At 38.0% G+C, this 11,457-nt stretch overlaps 1 protein-coding gene and 1 pseudogene across 3 annotated transcripts in view; one reads left to right on the top strand and one right to left on the bottom strand.

The window, feature by feature from the left end:
• COL6A2 (collagen type VI alpha 2 chain) overlaps positions 1 to 11,457 on the bottom strand; it is a 36,997-nt gene that overhangs the window by 21,820 nt on the left and 3,720 nt on the right. The gene's annotated exons all lie outside the window — the stretch shown is intronic.
• On the top strand, positions 10,409 to 11,420 carry LOC102986892 (histone-lysine N-methyltransferase KMT5B-like; annotated as a pseudogene).

The raw sequence follows: 11,457 nt of genomic DNA, 5'->3' as shown, positions 1-11,457 counted from the left end.
TCCGGAGCCTGTGCCCCGCAACGCGAGAGGCCACGACAGTGAGAGGCCCGCGTACAACAACAACAACAACAACAACAACAACAACAAAAAACAACAAAAAAATACAATGATGCAACATTAGGAAACATATTAATGTAAGTCACATTAATATAAAAAAGAAAATCATGTATAGGCACACCTCAGAGATATTGTGGATTTGGTTCCAGACCACCATAATAGAGCAAACATTGCAATAAAGGGAGTTGCAGGAATTTTTTTGGTTTTCCAGTGCATGTAAAAGTTATGTTTACACTATACTGTAGTCTATTGTGTGCGATAGTGTTATGTCTTAAAAAACAATGTACATAACTTAATTAAAAATACCTTATTGCTAGAAAAAATGCTAGCCATTATCTGAGGCTTCAGTGAGTTGTAGTAGTAACATCAAAGACTGCTGATCACAGATCACCATAACAAGATAATAATGAAAAAGTCTGAAATATTGCAAGAATTCCCCAAATGTGACAGACATAAGGTGAGCAAATGTGGTTGGAAAAATGGCGCTGATAAACTTGCTCGATGCAGGGTTGCCACAAACCTTCAATTTGTAAAAACCAAAAACATCTGCAAGGTGCAATGAAGTGAAGTGCATTAAAATGAGGTATGTGTGTAATTGCTCTAAAAGAGCCCCAAAACATCCATTTGTGGTTCAACAAACAAACAAGCAAGGCAAAGCCTCACAAGAGACTTAGGAGTTGGATTAACATTATAAAAGTAAAACCTCATAAGAAACTTAGGTGTTGGATTAATATTATAAAGGATATAAATTTCAAATCAACAGCCACCGTCAAATTATACACAAAAACTAAATAGGTGTTCTTATCTTTGTGGGTCACAGACTCCTTTAAGAATCTGGACAGTTTCACCTGACACATGTGCACAGATTACTCATATACAGAAATCATAGTTCTCATTAATTCAGGGGGTCCATCTATGGAACTGACTCTGGATTAAAAACTCCTGCACTTGAAGAATGACCATTAGAGTACGAAAAATAAAAAATAAAAAAGACAAAGAGTGTTGATCTCATTATATTATTCACTGTTGTGTTGGAAGCCAATGCAACAAGACAGTAAACAGAAACAAAATGTAAGTCTTGGAAAGGAAGAGATAGGAACTGTCCTTCTTAAAGATGGGACTGTCTACCTAGAAAATCCAATAAAATCAATTGAACAAAGTTTAGGGGAGAGAGAAAGGGGTATTCAATGAGGCAATTATAAGAAAAAAAAACACACAAAAATCTATAGATTTTCTTCTATCAGCAACAACCAATTAGAAAACGTAATGGAAAAAATACTATTTACACTAGCAAGAAAAACAACTTAAATCCAAGGAATAAACTTAATAAGAATCTACGGATGTGCAGGACTTATGAAAAAAAGTCCCAAAATTTCTAAGGAACACAGTGGAGAGACAAACCTTGTTTTTGGATGAGAGACACAATATTTCAGAATATCAGTTATTTCTAACTGAATCTATAATTGAATGTAATTTTGATTAAAATTTCCAATAAAACTTTTTGCTTTTTTTGCCATTACGTGTTGACAAAATGAATCTAAGATTTACCTGGAAGAAAAAGTAAGAGTAGCTGAGAAAAATAAAAAATGAAGGGTGATGAAACTTGTGTTATCAAGTGCAATAATGGAATAAAATTACAGTAATAAAGCATTAGTGGTTTTGGTGCTGGAATGGCCAAAAGACCACACAGCAGTGGCATAGCACCATATGAGAACTGAGGAAATGAGACGGCTGCTTTTCAGAGCACTGAGAGAAGGCTGGGAAAAGGGGTCACTGTGTGATTAGAAATAAAGTAATCCCACCTCACACAGTACACCCAAATAAAGTCCAGGAGAAGTAAGTAACTGAGTGTAAAACATGGACCAAAAAGTCTTTGAAGGAAATAGGAAAGATGAAATGACAGTGAAATGTCTTATGATTACTCTGCACCAGACACTATGCTACGTCTTTTCTTTTAACCCTCACAAGAGTCCTCGCAGATAGCACATTGGTGCTATTATAATCCCCATTTCATAGATGAGGAAACTGAGACTGAGACAGGTAACTTGTCCTCGGTGCTCAGATAATAGCTGAGATCCAAATCCAGGCAGCATGGTTCTGAGTCCACACTCATGATAACTGGGCTCCCACATATTACCTTCGTTAAAACAAAACAACATGAGCAGAGTGGAAACATACCAAGAGCCAGGCATCCATATTCCCAATGCATGATCAAGATTTCATATTCTTAAGGTTTAAAATTTTTGATGGCCTATTATTGTGTAAATGTTTACAAGTGTAATGTATGTTTGTTGTTTTAAACTTTTTATTAATATATAAGGTCCTTCTTTGCCTCTTATAACTCTTTTTGATTTAAAGTCCATTTTAATCTGGTGTTAGTATAGCTACCCCTGCTCTCTTTTGGTTCCTATTTGCATGGAATAACATTTTCCATCCATTCACTTCAAACCTATTTGTGTCTTTGGTTCTAAAATGAATCTTTTGTAGACAGCATATAGTTGGATCTCATTTTTTAAACATCCATTCTGCCAGTCTCTGTCTTTTGCTTGGACAGTTTAACCCATTTACAGTTAAAGTAACTACTGATAAGGAGAGACTTACTTCTGTAGTTTTGCTATTTGTTTCCTATGTAGTTACAGCTTTTTTGTTCCTCATTTCCTCATTACTGTTTTCTTTTGTGCGCAGCTGATGTTTTTTGTTGTAAAACATTTACATCCCTTCCTCATTTCTTTTTGTGCATATTCTTTTGGTACTTTCTTTATGGTTACCATGGGATTACATTTAACATTCTAAAGTTATAACAATATAATCTGAATTTATGCCAGTTTAACTTCAACAACACACAAAAAATCTGCTTCTTTAAAAGCTCCCTCCCTATCCCTTTCAGTTATTGATGTCACAAAATTACATCTTTACACATTTTGTGTCCCAAAACACAAGCAAATATTATTTTTAATGCATTGGTCCCTTAAATTGTGTAGAAAACAAAATGTGGAGTTACAATAATGCTAGTTTTAAGAAGAACAGAGCTGGACGAATCATGCACCCTGACTTCAGACTATACTACAAAGCTACAGTAATCAAAACAGTATGGTGCTGGCACAAAAACAGACACATAGATCAATGGAAAAGAACAGACAGCCCAGTGAATAAACCCATGCACGTATGGTCAATTAATCTATAACAAAGGAGGCAAGAATATACAATGGAGAAGGACAGTCTCTTCAATAAGTGGTGCTGGGAAAACTGGACAGCTAAATGTAAAATAGTGAAACTAGAACATTCTCTAATACTACATACAAAAATAAACTCAAGGTGGATTAAAGACCTAAATGTAAGACCAGATTCCATAAAACTCCTAGAGGAAAACATGGGCAGAACACTCCTTGATATAAATCACAGCAATATTTTTTTGGCTCTCTCTCCTAAAACAAAGGAAATAAAACCAAAATTAAACAACTGGAACCTAATTAAACTTAAAAGCTTTTGCACAGCAAAGGAAACCATCCACAAAACGAAAAGACAACCTACTGAATGGGAAGAAATATTTGCAAATGATATGACCAATAAGGTGTTAATATCCAACATATATAAACAGCTCATACAACTCAACATCAAAAACACAAACAACCCATTTAAAAAGTGGGCAGATTTCACCAAGGAAGACATACAGATGGCCAAGAAGCACATGAAAAGATGCTCGACATCACTAATTATTAGAGAAATGCGAATCAAAACTACAATGAGGTATCACCTCACACCAGTCAGAATGGCCATTATCAAAAAAGCTAGAAACAATAAATGCTGGAAAGGGTGTGGTGAAAAGGGAACCCTCCTACACTGTTGGTGGGACTGTAAATTGATACAACCACTGTGGATAACAGCATGGAGGTTCCTTAAAAAAGTAGTTGCAAATGATATGACCAATAAGGTGTTAATATCCAACATATATAAACAGCTCATACAACTCAACATCAAAAACACAAACAACCCATTTAAAAAGTGGGCAGATTTCACCAAGGAAGACATACAGATGGCCAAGAAGCACATGAAAAGATGCTCGACATCACTAATTATTAGAGAAATGCGAATCAAAACTACAATGAGGTATCACCTCACACCAGTCAGAATGGCCATTATCAAAAAAGCTAGAAACAATAAATGCTGGAAAGGGTGTGGTGAAAAGGGAACCCTCCTACACTGTTGGTGGGACTGTAAATTGATACAACCACTGTGGATAACAGCATGGAGGTTCCTTAAAAAAGTAGAACTAGAACTACCATATGACCCAGCAATCCCACTACTGGGCATATACCCTGAGAAAACCATAATTCAAAAAGAGACATGCACCACAATGTTCATTGCAGCACTATTTACAATAGCCAGGACATGGAACCAACCTAAATGTCCATCAACAGACGAATGGATAAAGAAGATGTGACACAGATATACAATGGAATATTACTCAGCCATAAAAAGAAACGAAATTGAGTTATTTGTAGTGAGGTGGATGGACCTAGAGTCTGTCATACAGAGTGAAGTAAGTCAGAAGGAGAAAAACGAATACCATATGCTAACGCAGATACATGGAATCTAAAAAAAAAAAAGGTACAGACGAACATAGTTGCAGGGCAGGAATAAAGAAGTAGGTATAGAGAATGGACTTGAGGACATTGGGTAGGAGGGTGAAGCTGGGGCGAAGTGAGAGTAGCATCAGCATATACACATTACCGAATGTAAAATCTTTGGCTGGTGGGAAGCAGCAGCATAGCACAGGGAGATCGGCTCTGTGCCTTGCGATAACCCAGAGGGGTGGGATAGGGAGGATGGAAGGGAGGCTCCAGAGGGAGGGGATATGGGGACACGTGTATGCATATGGCTGATTCACTTTTTTGTGCAACAGAAACTAACATGGTATTGTGAAGCAATTACAAAAAAAAATGGGCAGAAGAACTGAAGAGACATTTTTCCAAAGAGGAAATGGCCAACAGGCACAGGAAAAGATGCTCAACATTGCTAATCATCAGGGAATTGCAAATCAAAACTACAATGAGATATCACCTCACACCTGTCAGAATGGCTATCATCAAAAACAACACAAATGACAAATGTTGGTGAGGATGTGAAGAAAAGGGAACCCTCATGCACTGTTGATGGGAATGTAAGTTGGTGCATCCTTTGTGGAAAACAATATGGAGGTTTCTCAAAAAACTAAAAGTACAACTACCATATGACCCAGCAATTCCACTCTTGGGTATATATTAGATTAATAATTTAAAAAAATGTATTAGTCTTTCAAATCATGTAGGAAAAAAAGCAAGTTACATGCCATTGTTACAATAATTATTGTTATAATAATAATAGCTTTATAATTGCTCATGTGTTTACCTTTACTGAGAGCTTCATATTTTCATATGACTTCAAGTTACTATCTAGTGTCCTTTCATTTCACCTGCAGGACCCTCTTGAGCATTTCTTACAGGGCAGGTCTAGCAGTAATGGACTCTTTCAGCTTTTGTTTATCTGGGAATTTTTTTTTTTTTTAATCTGGGAATGTTTTAAGTTTGCCCTCACTTTTGGGGGACAATTAGGCTGGATATAGAATTTTCAGGCAACGTTTTTTTTTTTTCCTTTTAGCATTTTGAATATATCAACCACCTGCCTCTGGTCTCCAAAGTTTCTGACGAGAAATCTTCTGGTAATACTATTGAGAATCCCTTGGATAGGATAAGTCACTTCTCTCTTGCTGATTTCAAAATTCTCTTTTTGTTTTTGTCTTTTGACAGTTTGATTATAATGTGTATCAGTGTGAGTCTTTTTGAGCTCATCCTACTTGTCTTGGATGTTTATATTCAGGTCATTCATCAAATTTGGGAAGTTTCTCACATATTTCCTCTGCCCCTTTCTCTCTCATCTTCTTATGGGACTCCCAAAACAAGTATGCATGTCCTTTAGGTTCTGTTCACTTTTCTTTAATCTTTTTTCTTTCTGCTCCTCAGACTCATAATTTCCATTGTCTTATCTTCAACATCACTAACACTTTCTTCTGTCTTCTCAAACTGGCCTTTGCATGCCTCTAATAAATAACTAAAAGTCATTGTACTCTTCAGCTCTATTACATCGTTTTGCATTCTACCTAGGTTTTCTATTTATTGATATTTCTATTTTGTTCATACATTATTTTATTGACTTTCTCCACATCTTCCTTTAGTTCCTTGAGCATCTTTAAGATGGTTGTGTTAAAGTCTTTGTCTAGTAGATCCACCATCAGGTCTTTTTCAGGGACAGTTTTGGTTGGTTTATATTTTTTCCTTTGAGTGGGCCATACTTTCCTGTTCCTTTGCCTTTTTTTTTGATTTGTTTTTTTTGTTTTTTGTGGTACGCGGGCCTCTCACTGCTGTGGCCTCTCCCGCCGCGGAGCACAGGCTCCGGACGTGCAGGCCCAGCCGCCATGGCCCACGGGCCCAGCCGCGTGGGATCTTCCCGGACCGGGGCACGAACCCGTGTCCCCTGCATCGGCAGGCGGACTCTCAACCACTGCGCCACCAGGGAAGCCCCCTGCCTTTTGATTTTTGTTAAAAACTGGACACTTGAATCTAAAATGGTAACTCTGGAAATCAGATTCTTCTCCTTCCCTAGGGTTTGCTGTTCTTGATTGTTTGTTTGTTTTCATTTTTATTTTTTGTTTTTGATTGTCATAGGCTGTCTCTGCGCCAAGGTTCAGCCTAAGGAGTAAAGGTAAGGTCTTCTCATTTCCTTCCTGAGCCTGCACTTTCCCCCAGGCATGTGCAGTTCCTGTCTAATTTCCCCTGTATATGCAGTTGCTTTTGAATGTCATAATCTTCAATGTCTGGCTCCCAAAAGGAGAAAAAGAGAAAAATGAATGGGGGAAGAAAGGTGCCAGCCCTTTAAATCTCCTGGAAGTCAATTCAACCAGAGAGGGAGAGGCTTGCAATGATGAGAAGAAGAGTAACAACAGTGGAAGCCTCAATAAATTTAAAAAGAAAATAACATAAAAAGTAGAAGTCAGTAACAGAAGGAAAACTGAAAAATTCACAAAATTGTGGGAATTAAACATCTCACCCTTAAACAACCAATAGAATAGGTCAAAGAAGAATCACAAGGGAAATTAGAAAATACTCAGAGACTGATAAAAATGAAAACAAGACATAGCAAACATATGAAACACAGTAAAAGCAGTATGAAGAAGAAAATTTACAGCTACAAATGTTTACATAAAACAACAAGAAAGATCTCAAATTAACAACCTAACTTTACCTTTACAACTTAAGGAACTAGAAAAAGAACAAATTAACAGCTAGCAGAAGGAATGAAATAATAAATACTAGAGCAGAGATAAATGAAATAATAGAAAAACAATAGAGAAAAATCAATAAAACCAAAAGTCAATTCTTCAAAAAGCTCAACAACACTGACAAATCTTTAGCTAGATGGCCTAAGAAAAAAAAGAGAATACTCAAATTACTAACATCAGAAATGAAAGTGGGAAATTACTACTGATTCTACAGAAATAAAAAGAATTATAAGAGAGTACTATAATCAGTTGTTTGCCAACAAATTAGATAACCTAGATGAAATGGACAAATTCCTAGAAATACAAAACCTACAAAGACAATACCATGAAGAAATAGAAATTCTGAATAGACCTGTAATTAGTAAGGAGTTTGAATCAGTAATTGAAAATCTCCTGTCAAAGAAAAGCCCTGGACCTGATGGCTTTACAGGTGAATTCTAGGAAGCACTTAAAATAGAACTAACATCAATACTTGTCAAACTTTTCAAAAAAATTGAAGAGGAGGGAATACCCCCAAACTCATTCTATGAAGTCAGCATTACCCTGATACCAAAGCCAGACAAAGACACTACAAGAAAAGAAAACTACAGGCCAATATCCCTTATCAACATGGATACAAAAATCATCAACAAAATATTAGCAAACAGAATTCAACAGGATAGAAAAAGGATTAAACATCATGACCAAGTGGGATTTATTCCTGGAATGCAAAGATGATTCAACATATGAAAATCAATTAATGTAACACACCACATTAAGAGAATGAAAGAAAAACCCACATGATCATCTCAACTGATGCAGAAAAATCTTTTGATAAAATTCAATATCCTTTCATGATTAAAGAATTCAACAAACTAGGAATAGATGGAAACTACCTCAATATAATAAAAGCCATTTATAATAATCCCACAACTAACATCATACTCAATTGTGAGAGACTATAAACTTTTCCTCTAAGGTCAGGAGCAAAGCAAAGATGTCCACTTTCACCATTTCTATTCAACAGAGTATCGGAAGTCCTAGCCAGAGCAATTAGGCAAGAAAGAGAAATAAAAGGCATTCAAACTGTAAAGGAAGAAGTAAAATTATCTTTGTTCACAGATAATATGACTGTATAGGTAGAAAATCCTGAAGAGTCCACAAAAAGAAACTGTTACAATAAATGAATTCAGCTAAGTAGCAGGAAACAAAGTCAACACACAAAAATCAGTTGCATTTCTATTCACTAACAATGAATAACACAAAAAGGAAAATAAGAAAACAATTCCATTTACATATGCATCAAAAGAATAAAATACTTAGGAATTATTTTTACCAAAGAAGTGAAAGACTCACTGAAAAATATAAAACATTTCTGAGAGAAATTAAAGAAGATATAAATAAATGGAAAGATATTCTGTGTTTATGGATTGGAAGAATTAATATTAAGATGTCAATACTACCCCAAGTGATTCACAGATTTAATGCAATCTCCATCGAAATCTCAATAATGACTTTTGCAGAAATGGAAGAAACCACTCTAAAATTCGCAAAGAATCTCAAGAGACCCTGAATAGCATAAACAATTCTAAAAGAGAAGAACAAACTGAGGAACAGACTTCCTGATTTCAAAACTTACTACAAAGCTACACTAATCAAAACAGTATGGTACTGGGATAAAGGGACATATAGACAAATGGAATAGAATAGAGTCCGAAAATAACCCTCACGTATGTAATCAAACAATTTTCAACAAGGGTGTCATGACCATTCAGTGGGGGAAAAGACAGTCTTTTTCAACAAATGGTGCCAGATAACTGGATATCCACATTCTAAAGAATGAAGTTGGACCTTACCTAACACCATACACAAAAATTAACTCAAAACGGATCCATGGTTTAAGTGTAAGACCTAAATTTATAAAACTTCTAGAAGAAAACAGAAGGCACAACTCTTCACAATACTGGATTTGGCAATGTTTTCTTGACTATGACACCAAAAGCACAAGCAACTAAAGAAAAAAATAGGCATACTGGATTTCATGAAAATTTTAAAAATTTGTGCATCAAAAGACACTATTCAGCCTGGTCCAGGGCACTCCTTTTCGTGTCCTTCCACCAGTCGCGGGCAGGGTCTGAGCGGTTCACTGGGGGCGGAGATGCATCTTTGGAGAGGGCAGTGAGGCTCTGGGGCCGTGAGGGGAGGGCAGCCTGGCACCAGAGGTGGCAGCGAAGCCTCAGAACACGAGGCTTTGGGACCCAGGATGTGGCGTCCCCAGGCCAGCTGCTGCCTTTGGGACCCCAGGGTAGCACAAGAGGCGAGGTTATTGTAATTCAGGATGCGAAGAGCAGAGTCGATATGTACCATCTTCTGGAATGTCCACCAAGGAACTCTGAAAATGATGACCTAGCAACCAGTTTGGTTCTTGATCCCTATTTCGATTTTCAAACACACAAAATGAATACTAGCTTTTGGTCTGTTATAGGAAGGCAAGAAGAACTAAAGGAAGTGATTGAACATTTTAAGAAAGACGAGCACTTGGAGAAAGCCGTCAAATGTCTGACTTTGCAACAACAAAAATGATGCAGGAGGAGCAACTAAGCCCGTGCACCACAACTACTAAGCCTGCGTTCTAGAGCCCGTGAGCCACAACTACTGAGCCCACACTCCACAACTACTGAAGCCCACATGCCACAACTACTAAGCCTGCATTCTAGAGACCGTGAGCCACAACTACTGAGCCCACACGCCACAACTAATGAAGCCCACATGCCACAACTGAGCCTGTGCTCTAGAGCCCGCGGGCCACAGCTACTGAGCCCATGTGCCACAACTAATGAAGCCCTCATGCCACAACTGAGCCTGTGCTCTAGAGCCCGCGGGCCACAGCTACTGAGCCCATGTGCCACAACTACTGAAGCCCGCGTGCCTAGAGTCCGTGCTCCACAACAAGAGAAGCCACCGCAATGAGAAGCCCGTGCACCACAACAAAGAGTAGCCCCTGCTCACCGCAACAAGAGAAAGCCCACGTGCAGCAACAAAGACCCAATGCAGCCATAAATAAATAAATAAATAAACAAAATAAATTTATTTAAAAAAATGATGCAGGAGAATTTATTGAAGGAACACGTATTTATTTACTTGCGAATGTTTGCAACTGGCAGTGGATTTGAAATAATGCCTTGTAATAGATACTCATTAGAACAAAACAGAGCCAAAATAATTGCAACAAAAGAGTGGAAACGCAATGACAAAATAGAATTACTGGTGGATTGTGTTGCTGAGCTTTCACAAATTGAGTAGAACATCCTACTTGGACCCAGAGGAAACAACTTCAGTGTTGTGTATTCCAGAAGGAAAAACTGTGCTCAGCTTGCCTTGGTCCTGCTGCATTTACAAACCATGACTGCAGACCAAGTGTGAGTTTGTGTCAGTTGGCCAAGACACAGCAAGTGCTAAGGCTCTAAGAGATACTGAACCTGGAGAAGAAATTCTTGTTATTATGGAGATGGGTTTTTGGGGGGCAATAATGAGTTCTGCGAGTGTTACACGTGTGAAAGATGGCGACTGGTGCTTTTAAATCCAGAGCGGGGCTGCTTGTTTCTGCTCCTGTTATCAACAGCAAATATGGACTCAGAGAAACAGTAAACCTTTGAATAGGCTTAAAAAGTTAGGTGACAGCAGTAAGAATTCAGTCAATCTGTCAGTTCTAACACTGATGCAGACACCACTCAGGAATAAAAACAAGGCAAGGTCGTCATACATTTGAAAGAAACCTTTCCACGGTGTTAGTGTCTCTGTGATGATGTTGTCAGGTCCCACGAGAAGACAAAGGACGAGGTGGCATCACACAGGCACACACGTGTTCCACGCCTGGCCAGTCTGTTAGGCTGGATGGTGGACTTGGGGAGTTCATAGCATCTGGCCTCAAGGCTCCCCACCCCCTTCTTACAACTTGCTTGCCTTTTTCAGAATGAGCTGACCCAATTCACCAAACCACCAGTTTCCAGACTCAGAATTGTGATAGAGGAGCATTTTTTTTTTTTTTGCGGTACGCGGGCCTCTCACTGTTGTGGCCTCTCCCGTTGCGGAGCACAGGCTCCGGA

This window comes from Physeter macrocephalus, chromosome 8, assembly GCF_002837175.3.
Source record: "Physeter macrocephalus isolate SW-GA chromosome 8, ASM283717v5, whole genome shotgun sequence".
Taxonomy (NCBI): Eukaryota; Metazoa; Chordata; class Mammalia; order Artiodactyla; family Physeteridae; genus Physeter; species Physeter macrocephalus.
Note: the sequence above shows the minus strand (reverse complement) of the source record. Positions and strands in the feature narration are given on the sequence as shown.